General features: G+C 45.9%; 1 protein-coding gene across 10 annotated transcripts in view; it reads right to left on the reverse strand.

Moving 5' to 3' along the window:
• Positions 1–15,749, reverse strand: part of KCNIP1 (potassium voltage-gated channel interacting protein 1) — a 613,686-nt gene that overhangs the window by 170,597 nt on the left and 427,340 nt on the right. The window lies entirely within an intron of this gene.

Here is a 15,749-nt window from a genome sequence, read left to right on the forward strand (position 1 = left end):
GTTTGCCTCACACTTTTCAGTACATTTCCCCATCACTTCCCTAACTGCAAAAGTCCATTCTTTAAAGAGGATTTGTTGTGATAGGTCAACAGAACACTTTAATTGCACCAACCTGAATTTCTGGTGTGCACTTGAATCCCTTCACCCAAAAAGTGACTGTCTGGAGGCACAAGTGAAACTGCAGGCAAACATGTTACAATGCCATTAAAACTGGATAGGACCACTAGGGTGCCACATAAAGCTCTTCTACTAGGGGGTCACATAAAATCCACCTAGTTGCCTTCACTTTACAGGCTGCTAGGTTGTCAGACTTGCAATAAAGGATGCACTTTCTAGATGCTTAATGACTGTCATTGTCTGGAATTTTCACAAGTGTTTCCTAATTAGGGAAATCATCAGTCGTTTCCTTGTTGTGCCCAGAGCCCTCATATTTACCCTGACAGTTATGCCAATTACATCCCACTTTCTTAAGGCCTAATGTAAACAGATGCACTTACTGGCATCTGTTGTCTCATCAACCAAACCTCCACATTCCCTCTATTTTAATTTTAACCACGATTGGTGTTTAGATTTTGTGATTGCAGTTTTCTTTTCATTTGTGAAATGGCAAACTGTCACTGAAGACGCACACACAATTTTTCTCTATCTACGGCTTCTAACCTGACAAACGTGTCTGAATCATGTCTGAACACTAGGTGGCAACCAAAACTTACAAACTTCCTTTAAACATCTGGCAAAATAGCTGGTGAAGCTACTTTGATATTGCTTTTACGGGTTAAATCTAGAAATAAAATATCTCCTGGATAAACACACGATAAATGATCTCACAACAGCTAGAATACATTGGTCAACAGAAATAAGGAAATATGGTCAGAGTAGCTATTAATGACAGAACCCCCTGGAATCCAAAATCTGATAGGTTTGAAATAAAGCAAGGTGGGTGAAACTGTTGCCTCAAATCTAGGGACACATTGTAAGCACTGCCCAAGTTATATACAGCCGTGGGGGGCGAGGAGTTGCAGGTGGCCAACTAGGCAACTGGGAGTGGGCAATTTAATAGCACCTCTAATTCTGCTGAAATGACAAGTTGCTCAGCTAAGGAGTCAGAGGCAGATTAAACCAGGTAGAACTGTATTGGACTCTTGGGTCACATCATCCATGCAGAATAGGTAACTGCAGTATTCTGCAGTGGTAGCTCTGCAGTGCAGTAAAGAGCAGGCTAAGAGCTCTTCCTTATTCCGCTATGCTGTCATGGTGGCCCAAAGAGTAAAAGCACCTGAATTTACAGCTAGATTCTCCAGTTTTATTTATTTTACTATTTATTTGCCAGTTTTGTATGTATGCCTCTCACCATATGTTCTCTGGGAAGCTTATAGAACAAATAATGCAGTGTAAAGGTGCAATACAATGATTGAACAGCTGGAGTAACAACAGCCTTAGAATTTTCTAGCAGCGGGGGTGGAGCGCTAATCAGCATCTAAGATTATAAACCAAAACATAACTTGGACCATGAAAATGTTCTTTAAAGAACATAGTATGTTCAAAAGGCCAAGGTGAATGTTAGCAAAGGTCTTCACTTGGCCCTGAAATAGCCATAAAGATGACATCAGAAAAAGTTGCACTGCCAGACTATTGCATAGCCAGGGTGCCACCACCTAGAAGGTCCTCATCATAGTCACCACCTGTTTCTCTTCACTTGGTGGAATTGGGACCTCTGGAAAGGAGCTTAAACACTGAGTAATATGCATGGAAGAAGGCAGTCTTCCAGTTAGTGAGAGAATGGACATTCAATTCAGTCTGCATTTAAATACTAACCTACCTAATCTGCACTTTCCAAAACAGTATGCAAAATGAAACACAGCCATCCTTCAAAATTTGCACTTTTCTGAATTTTCCAGTACCGCTCTCTAGTCACGTAATGAGTACAAAAATGCATATATTAATGAAACTAAGGTACAAAAATGCATTAAATTGGGGGAAATTGGTTTGCAAAATATTTGGCAAAATTGCATACAAAAATGTGTCCATAGAATAAATTTACTTTAAAATGTTGATGAATTTTCATGAGGAGTTTATATGCAAATGTGGAGAAGTGAACATAGGGGGGAAAACAAGAAATGGAGAAAAACCAAAATTGACAGATTTGTTCATATCTACTTCCAGGTAGGCCAGTAACAAGCCAGTTTCAAATCAGTTCATTTGAGATCTCTTTTCTCCTTCACTCAAAATTCTAGGACTTTGGGCCATCCCATGAAACTGAATGTTTGGAATATTCAGGACAGATTGAAATATACTTCTCCATACATCACATAGTTAAACTCTGGAATTTGTTCCCATAGGATATAGAGACTTAAGGTAAAGGTAAAGGTACCCCTGCCCGTACGGGCCAATCATGTCCGACTCTAGGATTGTGCGCCCATCTCACTTAAGAGGCCGGGGGCCAGCGCTGTCCGAAGACACTTCTGGGTCACGTGGCCAGCGTGACGAAGCTGCAGCTGGCGAGCCAGCACCAGTGCAGCACACGGAAACACCATTTACCTTCCCGCTATAAAGCGGTACCTATTTATCTACTTGCACTTAGGGGTGCTTTCGAACTGCTAGGTGGGCAGGAGCTGGGACCGAACGACAGGAGCTCACCCCACCGCGGGGATTCGAACCGCCAACCATACAATCGGCAAGTCCTAGGCACTGAGGTTTTACCCACAGCGCCACCCGCGTCCCTCTATCCCATAGGATATAGGGACTTAGAGAGCTTTAAAAGAGGACTAGACAAATTCATGGAGAATAAGGCTATTGATTGCAACTGGCCACAGTGGTGAAGTTCTACTTCCACTGTCAAAGCCAGGATCCCCCTGAATACCAATTTGCTAGGAATCACCATTGGAGAGAATGCTGCCTTCTGCTGTGGGCTTCCCCCTCGGTTGGCTATTGTGAGAACAGGATGCTGGACCAGATGGGCCTGTTTCTCGATCCAGCAGGGCTCCTGCTGTGTTCTTGTGTACCTTACAAAGCAGAGTTAGGTGGAAGCGTATAGCAGTATCTCTTTACTCAAGAGCTCAGTCTGTATTCCGAATAAAGTATTTGTACAGATCTGCTGAACTGTGTACAGAAAAGCTTGTGCAAGTGCAATATATGAGAAGATAAAAGGACATAAGCTGAAGTGAACAGGAAAGAAAATTCTAAAGGTGGATTTTTGCTCCAGAATTGCGCATTTAACTCCTTAGTTACTACACTGCTTATTAAATTTTACTACTGCAATAGTAATAAACAGTAGGTAGTACAGAAAATTGTGTAACTCAGTACTGTCCAGGCCATATTCTAGGCCCCAAAAAGTGGAATACAGAGTATGCCTAATATGTGCTGTTCAGACCACTATAATTTATGCATATGTAACTAAGTACTAGAATATAGTACTAGAATATAGTCACAGATTGCAATCCAGCTAGACACTGGACTATTCATGCAGAGGGACTTCGTTTTTTCTTCTTTTCCTTAACAGCTGCCCTCTTGTCACATTGTGAGCAGCTCTTGAACTTTCCCTCCTTACCTTCACCAGAGTAGCCTGAAATGCTGTGCCTGCGCAGTGTGGGTGGGATCTGCAATTCTGAAAAAGCTCTACTTTGTGCCTTCAAAACTGTGCCCATAAATAAATAAAAATGAAGAACAGCTCATGAGTCCCATTGTTCCCACTTTGGAGACTAGCAAACCCCCATAAATATATATTGCTTTCCTTGCTTGCTCTACAATTCATGCTCTGTTCAAACGACACTCCCCAGGCTCTTAATGTGTATGTAATACATGTCTATAACTACAGTAAAAAAAAGTAACATCTATTAAATTCCAGAGAGTACAGAACAGCAGTGACAGAAAGATAAATGTCTCCTGTGACACTTAGTAATGAAGGGGAGGAAGAATCATGGTACTTCTAAACCTCCCTCTTTACATCACCATGGGCTGAGTCTTCCCTCTATATAGCAGTAATTTCAGTTGAATGCTGTGAATTACAAGCAGGGCCTAAACTATGCTGCAGGGCTCAATGTGGATAATACTTTTCCCTTTTATATGTAATTTAAAAACAAACCAGACAACCGGGCTAACAGATGACAACTTCCCACGTCTTCAGCTTCTTTCTAGCCAACAGTGTAGCTTAATTACAATCCTTAATAGCAAACATAAAATAACCACATGGTTTTCATCTTGAGGAGGGAACAGACATGTTCAACAGCAAACCATGAGAATAAATGTGCATGGACCATGGTAATCACTTTTTACATATGCACCAGATTCTCATGAGCTTCTTCAGATTCAGCTGCAACCTCAAAGTTCTCCAGCTACAGACGGGGGAAATCAACTCTTGCACATTGCTAAGGAAAGTCTAGTGGGAAAGCTCAATGTACTTCTGGTATAGCTAAAACAATGAAGCAGAGTGCTTGGCACAAAGCATATTGGTAGTTCTTGTTTGAGAATCTCAGGGTTATTGTAAACAGACTTGAGGGTGGGGGTGGGGAGATCTGGACAATTCTAGTGGGAAAATGAAAATGACATCTGATATCAATGGCTGATCATGGGGTGAGTATGTCTTATCAACAGGGATGAGCCATAATGGTTTAAATGGAATCTCCATATTAAGAGTTTATATATACAGGACCTATAAATACAAGTGCTGGGGACAATCAACGAGGAAAGCCTTTTGCCTTTATGCCCTCCTTATCAGAAGCATCTTGAAAAGGATACCGCTGGAAAATCCTACCCACTACATACCTGAGGAAGCACTAGAACCCATACAACCCATTTATTGCAGTGGAAAGAAGAGTCACTCAAATTTACGTATTTTCTTTACTTGCACAGGATGCCATGATGAATATAGATTTGATTTTATATATCTGGAGAGCCTTTTGATTTTAAACTTCAGCATCAATAGTCTGGCCTTATGCATCCTGCAACTGACTTCTTAGTGCATAATTTCCCAAGTGTATATGCTACTGAACTACCAGCTGCTTTCCATAAAAAAGAACATTTTAACAACTGCATCTGCCAGTCTACCTGTGGACAGTAAGCATACGGACTACTTCTAAACTTTGCTACAGCCGTTATTTATTATGCCGTGATTCGAGAATTCTTTGGGTTATATTCTTTTAATCTGAATGCATTTCTCCCTTATGTCTTACTTCATGCTGTCAGAGCTCTGGAGTTTGGTATACAGTGGTGCCCCGCAAGACGAATGCCTCGCAAGACGGAAAACTCGCTAGACGAAAGAGTTTTCCGTTTTGGAGGTGCTTCGCAAAATGAATCTCCTATGGGCTTGCTTCGCAAGACGAAAATGTCTTGCGAGTTCCTGCGGGTTTTTTTTCCTCCCCCCCTTTTTCTAAGCCGCTAAGCCGCTTATCAGCTGATCCGATAAGCCGCTAAAAGCCGCTAATCCGTCAATGGGCTTGCTTCGCAAGACGAAAAAACCGCTAGACGAAGAGAATCACAGAACGGATTCTTTTCGTCTTGCGAGGCACCACTGTATAAACTTTCCCATCTGGAACTTGTAAGCTTTTTCTCAACAGTGACTGATATTTTATAGAAACTAGTATAGAATGTATTTTCTGCTGGCTTCCAAACTCCATCCAAATATAATTGCAACACTCAAGTATTGCTATTGCTATTGCTATTGCTATTGTTCAGTTAATTGGTACATCTTCTTTTTCTTATTCAGGAGCATATATCTCCTGCAGTGGGAAAGGGGAAAGGGAGGCATGCTGCTTCCTTGCACAGTTATTGTATTTTTAGAGTCTTAGAAGATCTCTACCAAATTAGACAAAAATGAAGGTTCCATCCAAGTTTGAATTTAGAAACCCAAAAGATGGAAACAATGGCAGGCAACCAGGCTGCCCCTTGTTCCTCCACTCTTGTTTCTAGAGTAGCCAGTTGAAAAAGAGGACAGGGTTCCCAGAGCTTTCAAATGGGAAGTCTAGGTTCTAAGAACAATGAAGCAGCAATTGCTCACACAGTTCTTGACACACACATTAGATGCAAGTGTGGACCACCTGGGTGATGCTCATGAACCACTGGTGATCTGAGGACCACACTTTGAGAATCCCTGTTCCAGATTGTCAGGATGTCGATCATCATCAAGCATCACTTTCATTTCCTAAAAGTCTTCTCTATGCACACCTTTGCAAATAAATACTAGATCTCAGCAACTTGGATCCAGTCTGATATGGGATAACATGAAGAAATGTACCATGAACCAGCAGGATGTCAGCACACTTTGAAGCCATTTAAACATTACAATGGCTTCCTACAATCTTGGAAATGGCTTCACAGAGTAACTGTACACCACCAATTCAACTGAAATTCCCCAGCATGACTCCAGGCATTTTCATGCCCAAGAACAACCACAAAAATGACTGTGTGAAGTAACCATTTACAAGATTTCACAATATATTATGTGTTTGGTATATTTGCACTGCCCCCAGTAACTCTTCAGCTCCTAATGCTCCAGAATACACAATCCATTATGTGAGCCAATGTGTTATTCAGACCATGAGTTTTGTGCCCCAGTGGATTCTCTCAGTACGGTGAAATTATTGACATTTTTCTACTGGACAGGAAATCATAATTCTGTTAATAGCTAAGTGGCCTGCAGTTCCTGAATTATAGTCCCTGCTCTCTCTTTAATAAGAGAACTATTGATTCTCATTCTTTGCGTGGAAAAGCATGCCAATAAACACAGCCCAAGTCTCTTTGCTTGCTATATAGCATATCAATTACACATATATGGAACACAGAGTGTTTGTATTCATGCTACATTCTACAAAATTACTAAATGTGGTCAAAGTATGTTTCTTAATTATATATGTGTGTGTGTAGACACATACACACACAGTTGTAAAAGAGTTATTTTTTAAAAGGACACATTGCTCAACACAAAGCTCAACAACTTTCCTTTAAAAAGCTCAACAACTTTTTGTGTCTGGATTTTTACTTCTTAAAATATAAAAACCCTATATATATATCCCATCTTTCATCCCTGAACCCCAGGGCAGGCTACAAGTCAAATAGTCAACAAAATTGTCTCTTAAAAAAGAATCCATGTAGTCTATACCAAACTTACTCTATGTTCCTACTCTCTATTCTTTCTAACACATCTATAGTCCTACAATCCTAAACCCTAAATAGAGACCAGTGCAGGGATTTACCGTATTTTTCCATCTATAAGACTCCCCCGTGTATAAGACACCCCCTATTTTGGGGAACTCGGATTTCAGAAAATGGCCTCGGCACTACCCGTGTATAAGACGCCCCCTAATTTTTGACATAATTTATTAGGAAAAAAGCCTAGTCTTATACACGGGAAAATACGGTATATAGGATTGTCCTACCTAATGGGAAGTAAATGCCTTTGAATTCAAACTGCATTTAATTCTTGGCAAACTTTCTTTAAATTGCACTGTTAATCACCTTTCCCTACACCTCAGTTTTTTATGCATGCAACATCAGAGCCACCACCTTCCAATGATGCATTTAAAGTAGTCCGACATGATTAGGATTACTGTCATTTTAGTGCTTTAGATTACAATATATCAACTGGCAGTAAGATTATCTGGAGATGTCTGCACCAGAAGAACACACCTCAACCACCTTTCCCCTGACTTGGTTGATAACAGGACATTAATCTTTATTAAAAGAGAGGCTCTTAAAAATTGTAGGCTACGCTACCTTTGCATATACACACTTTTTATATAAAAAGAAAAGAAGCTTTGCTCTTAATAAAAAGAAAGCAGCTCCTACACGTAAATGCCCCCCCCCCATCCTGTCCTACTTGTTAATTCCTTATGCTGTAGTCAGGGCACTCTTCAAGTAATTTCTCAGATCACAAATCATTTTGGGAAAACACACTGCTCAACTACCAGGTTTTCATAAACCACCCCACACAACCCTTAACACATAAAATTTACAGAACAATTTTAAACAAATGTCACATTGGAGAGATGATTGTCCTTCCAAACAGCAGCTACATCAATACAAGATTATAATGGCAAGAGGTCTGATCTGCTGGTCGATGTAAGACCTGAGCGGTATGCTAAAACTCTGACCAATATTGGCTATGTCTGATAAGTGATGAGTGTCTGGGGATGTTATGGTTCTGACTACTGATGCTGTGCCCTGACAAAGGTATTTTCGAGCTGGTTCAAGGTCCTCAAGTGGCAGATAGATTGACACTATCAGACTTGCCAATAACAGATTATTCAAAAGAAAAACAAATGAGTTCAGATTTGTGACCTTTTCTTCTAAATAAACCAGAAGCCTCCAGGATCTGGCCTATGCCCCCAACCAAGTTAATTTGTTTCTCAGGAATTCATGGAATGTGTGAGTAGTATGAGACTGGTAATTATCCTGCATTTACCTTGACTCCATTTAGAAACAGATTGCCTTACACAAGGACAAAGAAAGACCCAAACTAACAAAACGGGGAGCTAAAATGGCATTTCTACAGATTTATATGCCAAATGATATTGGAGTGCGATTGATTTTTCAATCAGAAATGACTGAGTAGTTCACTGAGCTACTCCTCAGAACGCAAGGCTTTCCAAAATGCAAAAGGCAATACAAAATTGTCCAAAGCAAAGGGTACAGTGCAAAGAACAGAAATGTTAACAAATGTGTTTCAGTCTTAGGTATCTACTGTGAAAACCACAGCCTTGTACTTAACTCTCTCCTCCTACTCTGCCATGTCTAGCAGTGCTTATCCACATCATAAATGCACAGCGTATTTCCCAAGCAATACCCCACAATATTGGCTGATGACAATGGAGGCTGCTGTGTCATCAGAACACAAGTAAGAACAGAGTAGGAATGGTGAGCTAGATCAGTAACTGCTGTTATTGGCAGTAAAACTATCTCATTTGGGCCTCAGTAAAGTTGAAATTAAAAATATAAAAATTGCTTAGTTGGATCAGATCCTTTCCTCCTAAAATGCCCTGATCATTTTAGTTTCATTTCTGTACTCTTTAAAGTTCTTTGGTATCCTTTTCAGGGGTGTAGGAAGGGGGGTACGGGGAGTGCAGTCCATCCTGGGTGTCATCCTTGAGGGGGGATGACAAAATAGCACACCACAGGGGGATTATCACGGGGCCTGGCCTGCAGCGCGACCAAGCCACACGTCTCTCCTGGGAGTGACGTGGTGGCTTGGGCCCCATGCCGCCAGAAACGGCAGCGTGTGGCTTGCGTCCACCAGGCGGACTCTGTGAGTGGATTGCCACACCAACCCCATGGGCAGATCACCGTGACGCCCCCGTGGGCAGATCGCCCTGCCCCCCGCAGCTACAGGTGCCGGAGCAGCTAGCTACGCCCCTGATCCTGTTGCTTTTTGAGATTGAATGTGTTATGTAGTGTAGTTTCACCCTGGGCCAACAGGGGAATACTGTATATAGTTTTCACTCAGGTCTGTAGATAGTTTTCACTCAGGTCCGCGGCAGTTAGTTTAGGCGGGAACTCTGAGCTGTGTGGTTACAATGTTGACAGCCGGCTGCCTATAAATACAGGCCAGCTGAGCTGTTCGCAGTCAGTTCTATTCCAGCTTATCTTAATAAAGAGCTACTTGAAGAAATCGCTGTGCCGGCTGCTATGTCAACCCACTACTTAATACTGGCGACGAGGATGGGATAGGATGGACATCAGAGCACAGCCAGATGCGGCCAGCCTCTGAACTGAGCTAAATCACAGAGCGAAATCACTGAGCGAAATCACTGAGCGAAATCACTGGGCAGAACCAATTCAGAGCTGACTGTTCTGGCTAGAGCACTGTGTTCCATCCATCGCCCTTCACGCCGGCATCGGAATCATGGCTTCATTTGTGCCTCTACCGCCGTTTGCGCCAGCCTCTGAGTCATGGGACTCCTACCTCGCTCGGTTCGACTGCTACCTCCAAGCCAACGAGCTGACAGCAGTATCAGTGGATCAGAAGCGGGGCCTATTCCTCAGCCTCTGTGGGCCTGAGGTGTTTGAGACGGCCCAAGCATTGGTTGCGCCGGAAGCAGTCCAGGCAACACCATGGGACACGATCCAAGAGAAGCTCCGCAACCACTACGCACCAAAGCCGTCCAAGATTGCTGCCCGCCATGCGTTCTACCACCGGAACCAGGCAGAGGGGGAGTCAATCAACAACTACGCCACCGCCCTGCGACAGGCTGCAATGCACTGTGAGTTCCGAGACTTAGACGATGCCCTGATGGATCGAATCGTCTGCGGGGTCCGGGACATCCATCTGCAACGGCGTCTCCTAGCCAAGCCAGACCTCACGCTACAGAAAGCCATTGAGGAGGCTGTGGCCTCAGAAGCTGCTGAACGCTCCGCCCAGGAGATCCGCAAGTCCAGCAGCCCGCGTCTTGCTAGGGGGCCAGTTCCGGTGCATCATGAAGAGGCCAGCAGTGACGAGGCATCCTCCAGTGAAGACGATGACGTGCACCAGACAAAGCGGGAGCGCAGGAAGCTCCAACAGAAGTCCAAGGGCCAACCGGAATGTGCTGGCTGCGGAGGCGACCATTCCCGTGCCAAGTGTCGATTCAGAGACGCCATCTGTAGGAGGTGTTCCAGAAGGGGCCACATCGCTAAGGTCTGCCGATCAGCTCCGTCTGACACCCCCCCTTCATCGACTCGCAAGTTCAAGTCTTCACTCCAGTCTGCCAAGGAAAGTTGTTTCGCTCTCACCAACTGCCGCTGCCCGTCTGGAACCACGATTGGCCAAACCGACTCATCTACGCGACGCAAGCTGAACGTCACGGTGCTCATTGAAGGAGCTCCATGTGACATGGAGATCGACACCGGGTCTGCCCTGTCCGTCGTGTCATGGAGCACCATCAAAAGACTGGTACCCAGAGTATCCAAAAGGCAACTCGACTCTCACCGCGTACACCTGAGAGACTACCAGGGAAACGACATTCCCGTGGTAGGCGTTGGCCGGTTCCGGATCGCCTTCCAGGATTTTTCGGGCCTGCTCCGGTTGGTGGTGGTCGAAGGTCAGCGGCCAAGCCTCCTAGGGCTAGACTGGTTTGATGCCCTCGGCCTGGAAGTCACCGGCATCAACTGCATCTCTAACGCAGAGACTGAGGGTCTGGTCAAAGACTTTGCCGAGGTTTTTGACGGCACCTTGGGACAATATACTGGTACGCCCATCTCCTTTAGCCTTGATCCACAAGTCGCCCCCATCAAGCTTAAGCCACGCCGGGTTCCCTTTGCTCTCAAGGCTAAGGTGGACGAACAACTGGACAAACTGATCGCCCAAGGAGTTTTGGAGCCCGTTGACCACGCAAAGTGGGAAACCCCCATCGTCATGCCTGTCAAGCCAGATGGGTCGGTGAGAATCTGCGCTGACTACAAGTGCACAATCAACAAGGCACTTCAGCAGCACGCTTATCCGGTTCCTGTTGTCCAACACCTGCTGCATTCCCTGGGTGAGGGTAAGGTCTTCGCCAAGCTGGACCTTGCCCAAGCCTATCAACAACTGCCAGTCGATGATGCCACTGCTGAAGCCCAGACGATCGTCACCCAACGGGGGGCATTCCGTTGCCGCCGGTTGCAGTTCGGGGTGAGTGTGGCTCCTGGCATCTTCCAAAGCCTTATGGAGCGTCTCCTGCAAGGGCTTCCGGGCGTGGTACCATATTTTGATGACGTCTTGGTGTCTGCAGAATCACACCAGCAGCTGTTCGAGCGCCTCCGTGCCGTGCTGACCAGGTTCCAGGAGGCCGGGCTCAAGGTAAAGAGGGAGAAGTGCCTGATTGCCGTTCCACAGGTAGAGTTCCTGGGCTATCTTATCGATGCCTCCGGCCTTCATCCAACCACATCCAAGATCCGCACTATCCAGCAGGCCCCCACCCCAAAGGACAAAACGGAGTTGCAGGCATTCCTGGGGCTGCTGAACTTTTATAACATGTTCCTGCCCCACAAAGCCACTGTGGCAGAGCCTCTTCACCGACTCCTTAGCACTAAGACGCCTTGGGCCTGGGGTCATCGAGAGACGGCGGCCTTCAACGCAGTCAAGGCTCTCCTTTCTTCAGACAGTGTACTGGTACAGTACAGTGAATCCAGGCCGCTGGTCCTTGCCTGCGACGCCTCACCTTTTGGCATCGGTGCTGTCCTTAGTCACCGTTTCCCAGATGGAAGAGAAGCACCGCTCGCCTACTTTTCCAGGACACTATCTCCGACGGAACGGAATTACAGCCAGCCCGACAAGGAGGCATTGGCACTTGTGGCTGGAGTGAAGAGGTTCCATGAATACCTCTATGGCAGGACTTTTGACCTCATCACTGACCACAAGCCACTCCTGGGCCTCCTCGCCGGTGATCGTCCGACTCCACCGGTCCTCTCACCGCGCATGCTGCGATGGACTGTTTTCCTGGCTGCCTACCACTATCGGCTCATCCATCGCCCGGGGAAATCGATGGGCCATGCCGACGCCCTCAGCCGTTGCCCTCTTCCAGCATTTGTGGAAGACCCGGCTCCAGCTTCATCGCTCCTTCTGATTGAGGATCTTCTGGCAGCGCCTGTATCGGCTGCCACTGTGGCCTCCGCGTCTGCCCAGGATCGCACCATCAGCCGGGTGCTCAACTGGGTGTGGAGGGGGTGGCCACAAGGGCCTTTTGCATCGGAGTTCCAGCCCTTCGCAACCAGACAACATGAACTCTCAGCTCATCGCGGCTGTCTGCTGTGGGGAGACCGCGTCCTGATTCCCCAGGGACTCCGTCAGCGCGTCCTGGAGGCTCTGCACGTTGGCCACCCGGGAATTGTCAAAATGAAGGCGTTGGCTCGGTGTTACGTCTGGTGGCCTAATATGGACGATGCCATCACTGCCTGGGTATCCGCCTGTCAAGCGTGCCAAGAGTCGAGGCCTGCACCACCGGCAGCTAAGGGACACACCTGGGAGACGCCAAAGACACCCTGGTCGAGGGTACACATCAATCTGGCTGGCCCTCTTCACGGCCGGACCTTTATGGTAGTGGTGGACGCCTATTCCAAATGGCTGGAGGTCGCCCTGATGCCCTCCACCACTACCGAAGCTGTCATCCGGGTGCTGCGAGGCCTGTTTGCAACGCATGGGTGTCCTGATGTCCTTGTCTCTGACAACGGACCGCAGTTCACGCCAGGCACGTTTGAGCGGTATCTTTTGGGACTGGGCATCCGCCATGCCCTAACGGCACCTTTTCATCCATCCAGCAACGGGCAAGCGGAAAGAATGGTGCGCTCGACAAAAGAGGCACTGGCGCGCCTGGACCGGGGAGACTGGCATGAGCGGGTCGCCGAATACTTGTTCGTGCAGCACATCACTCCTCATGCGGCCACAGGGAGGAGTCCTGCTGAACTGCTTATGGGCCGCCGCCTCAGGTCACCGCTCGACCGGCTACACCCAGACTTTGCCGTGGCTGAACCCCCAGGCTGTGCCAACGCACCACGGTCATTTGTCCCAGGAAACCAGGTCTTTGCCCGGAACTATGTGGGGGACATCCCTTGGGTGCCAGCCACAGTAGTGGGAGTCACTGGACCTCACTCGTACCAGGTGGCACTCGAAGACGGACGTTTGTGGCGACGGCACATAGATCAGCTTAGGCGCAGGGTTGGCGACTTAGACACTACCGAGGTGCCCCCAACTGCGCTTGCGGCTCCAGAAGAGACACGTACAGATGGCGAGGCCCCACCTACACCTCCCTCGCAAACTGCCAGCGTGGAGCCGAACCAAGCCGTCTCAGAACAGACTCAGACCACTCCACTTGCGGAGGCTCCACCCACAGCAGCGGATCCAGGGGAGTTGGTTCCAACGCCACCTAGGGTCGCACCACAGCCTCAGCGAGAACTGTGTGGCCCTCCGGACTTGGCTACCAGTCCCCGGCGGTCTGGCAGAGTTTCCAAGCGCCCAACTCATTTAAAGGACTACGTTGTTGGACAGGTATCACTCTTGGTCTAAGTAGGGGAAATGTAACCGATATGCTTTTGTGCCTAATTGAACCATTACGCGTAGTGCTGTATATAAGGAAACCATTACGATTGTAACTAACGCCTTATCTCGGTGGGGAGGGGTGTTATGTAGTGTAGTTTCACCCTGGGCCAACAGGGGAATACTGTATATAGTTTTCACTCAGGTCTGTAGATAGTTTTCACTCAGGTCCGCGGCAGTTAGTTTAGGCGGGAACTCTGAGCTGTGTGGTTACAATGTTGACAGCCGGCTGCCTATAAATACAGGCCGGCTGAGCTGTTCGCAGTCAGTTCTATTCCAGCTTATCTTAATAAAGAGCTACTTGAAGAAATCGCTGTGCCGGCTGCTATGTCAACCCACTACTTAATAGAATGCCTAGAACTGTGCACTGCATTCAAAATGTGTCTTTACCATAGATTAATGACATTCTATGTTATTTGCTATTAGGAAAGAGAAAAAGCAGGAATATCTGAAATGAGCTGCAATTGCATTTTCTGTTCCTTGCTGTGCAAACCAACATGGAACAAATATTGGGCGGTGGGATACAGTACCTTGCTCTCTCTTGGTGGGCAAATATACTCAACTGATTTCTGTGGATATGGTATATTAGTATATAAAAATTATTAGAACATTTAAAAAGTTATTGTCTCAAATTTAATAGTTATCATTTTAGTCATCTGATGTAATCATATTCAACTCTTAAAAGTTTGCCATTAATCTACATGAGATGGATCCAATTCATTTAATTAATTAAGTGCCTGAACTAGTTAGTGATCCATCTTTTTAAAAAAGAAGAAGCTAGCATATGAAAGAAAAAAAAAGGATGAATACCAATAGGAACAAAGGCATTTTTAAAAATGTGATAAGGGGCAAGTTCCATCGACTCCCACTAAAGCATGCTAATCTCCCAGTTATCCTCTGACAACCAAGGTTAGGTCAGATTAGTCACAACTGCCACTGTATAGACTCTGAACATATTGTCAGACTCAGGAACGACGACAGCATGGCACAGAAGCTACAGCACGCTCAAAAACCAGGATGTCAGCCTGCCATGTGCCACACGATCCTGGTTAGTCAGTTGCATTTTAGGGCACAGCCAAAAAAACACACACTTCTGTTCTGTTATTGGAAAGGTAGTAGAGACAGAGTCTGTTTTCTAAAATTCCCACCAGCTCCAGCCAACACAACTAATAGTCATGCATGATGGGTGTTATAGACCAACAACATCTGGAGAGCTACAAGTTTCCCACTCCAGCCTCACAGGCTGAGGAGATGAATTTTTCTCTGCCTTCCAGTGGTTCGTGTGTAAAACTCCCAAACTGCTTTTTGAAAAACAGTTTTAGACGTCTGTGAATCAGAGCCTGAGAGGAAATACTTTTAAATCAAATCTGTATATGTACACAAGAGTGAATTTGGAGGGTTTTGTGGCAGGGGGGTGGGGGGGTGGGGAGTCAGAGGAAATTTGACAGAAGCAAAATGCATTTCTATAAGGCTAGCAAAATCTCTCAGAGTTCTGCACTTCCAGTGCACACCCATCTAGATTACATCCAGTAGTTATTATCTTTTAAATCACTTTTACTACAGGCAGTATCTTCTATGTGGGTTTTTTCTAGGTCAATCTCATTCAAACTGAGGTACAAAGCACATATATTTAAATAAAATAAAAAAGCACTGAGGAAGTAGATCAGTCCCAATTCCATAGAAATATTCCCCAAAGCTCCACTGATGTCACATTTGCTGTATTCTAATCTTCTCCACTGAACTCCAAAGGAATAAACTGCCAAGCAAAACTTGA

This window comes from Podarcis bocagei, assembly GCF_964188305.1.
Source record: "Podarcis bocagei genome assembly, chromosome: 2".
NCBI classification, from domain to species: domain Eukaryota; kingdom Metazoa; phylum Chordata; class Lepidosauria; order Squamata; family Lacertidae; genus Podarcis; species Podarcis bocagei.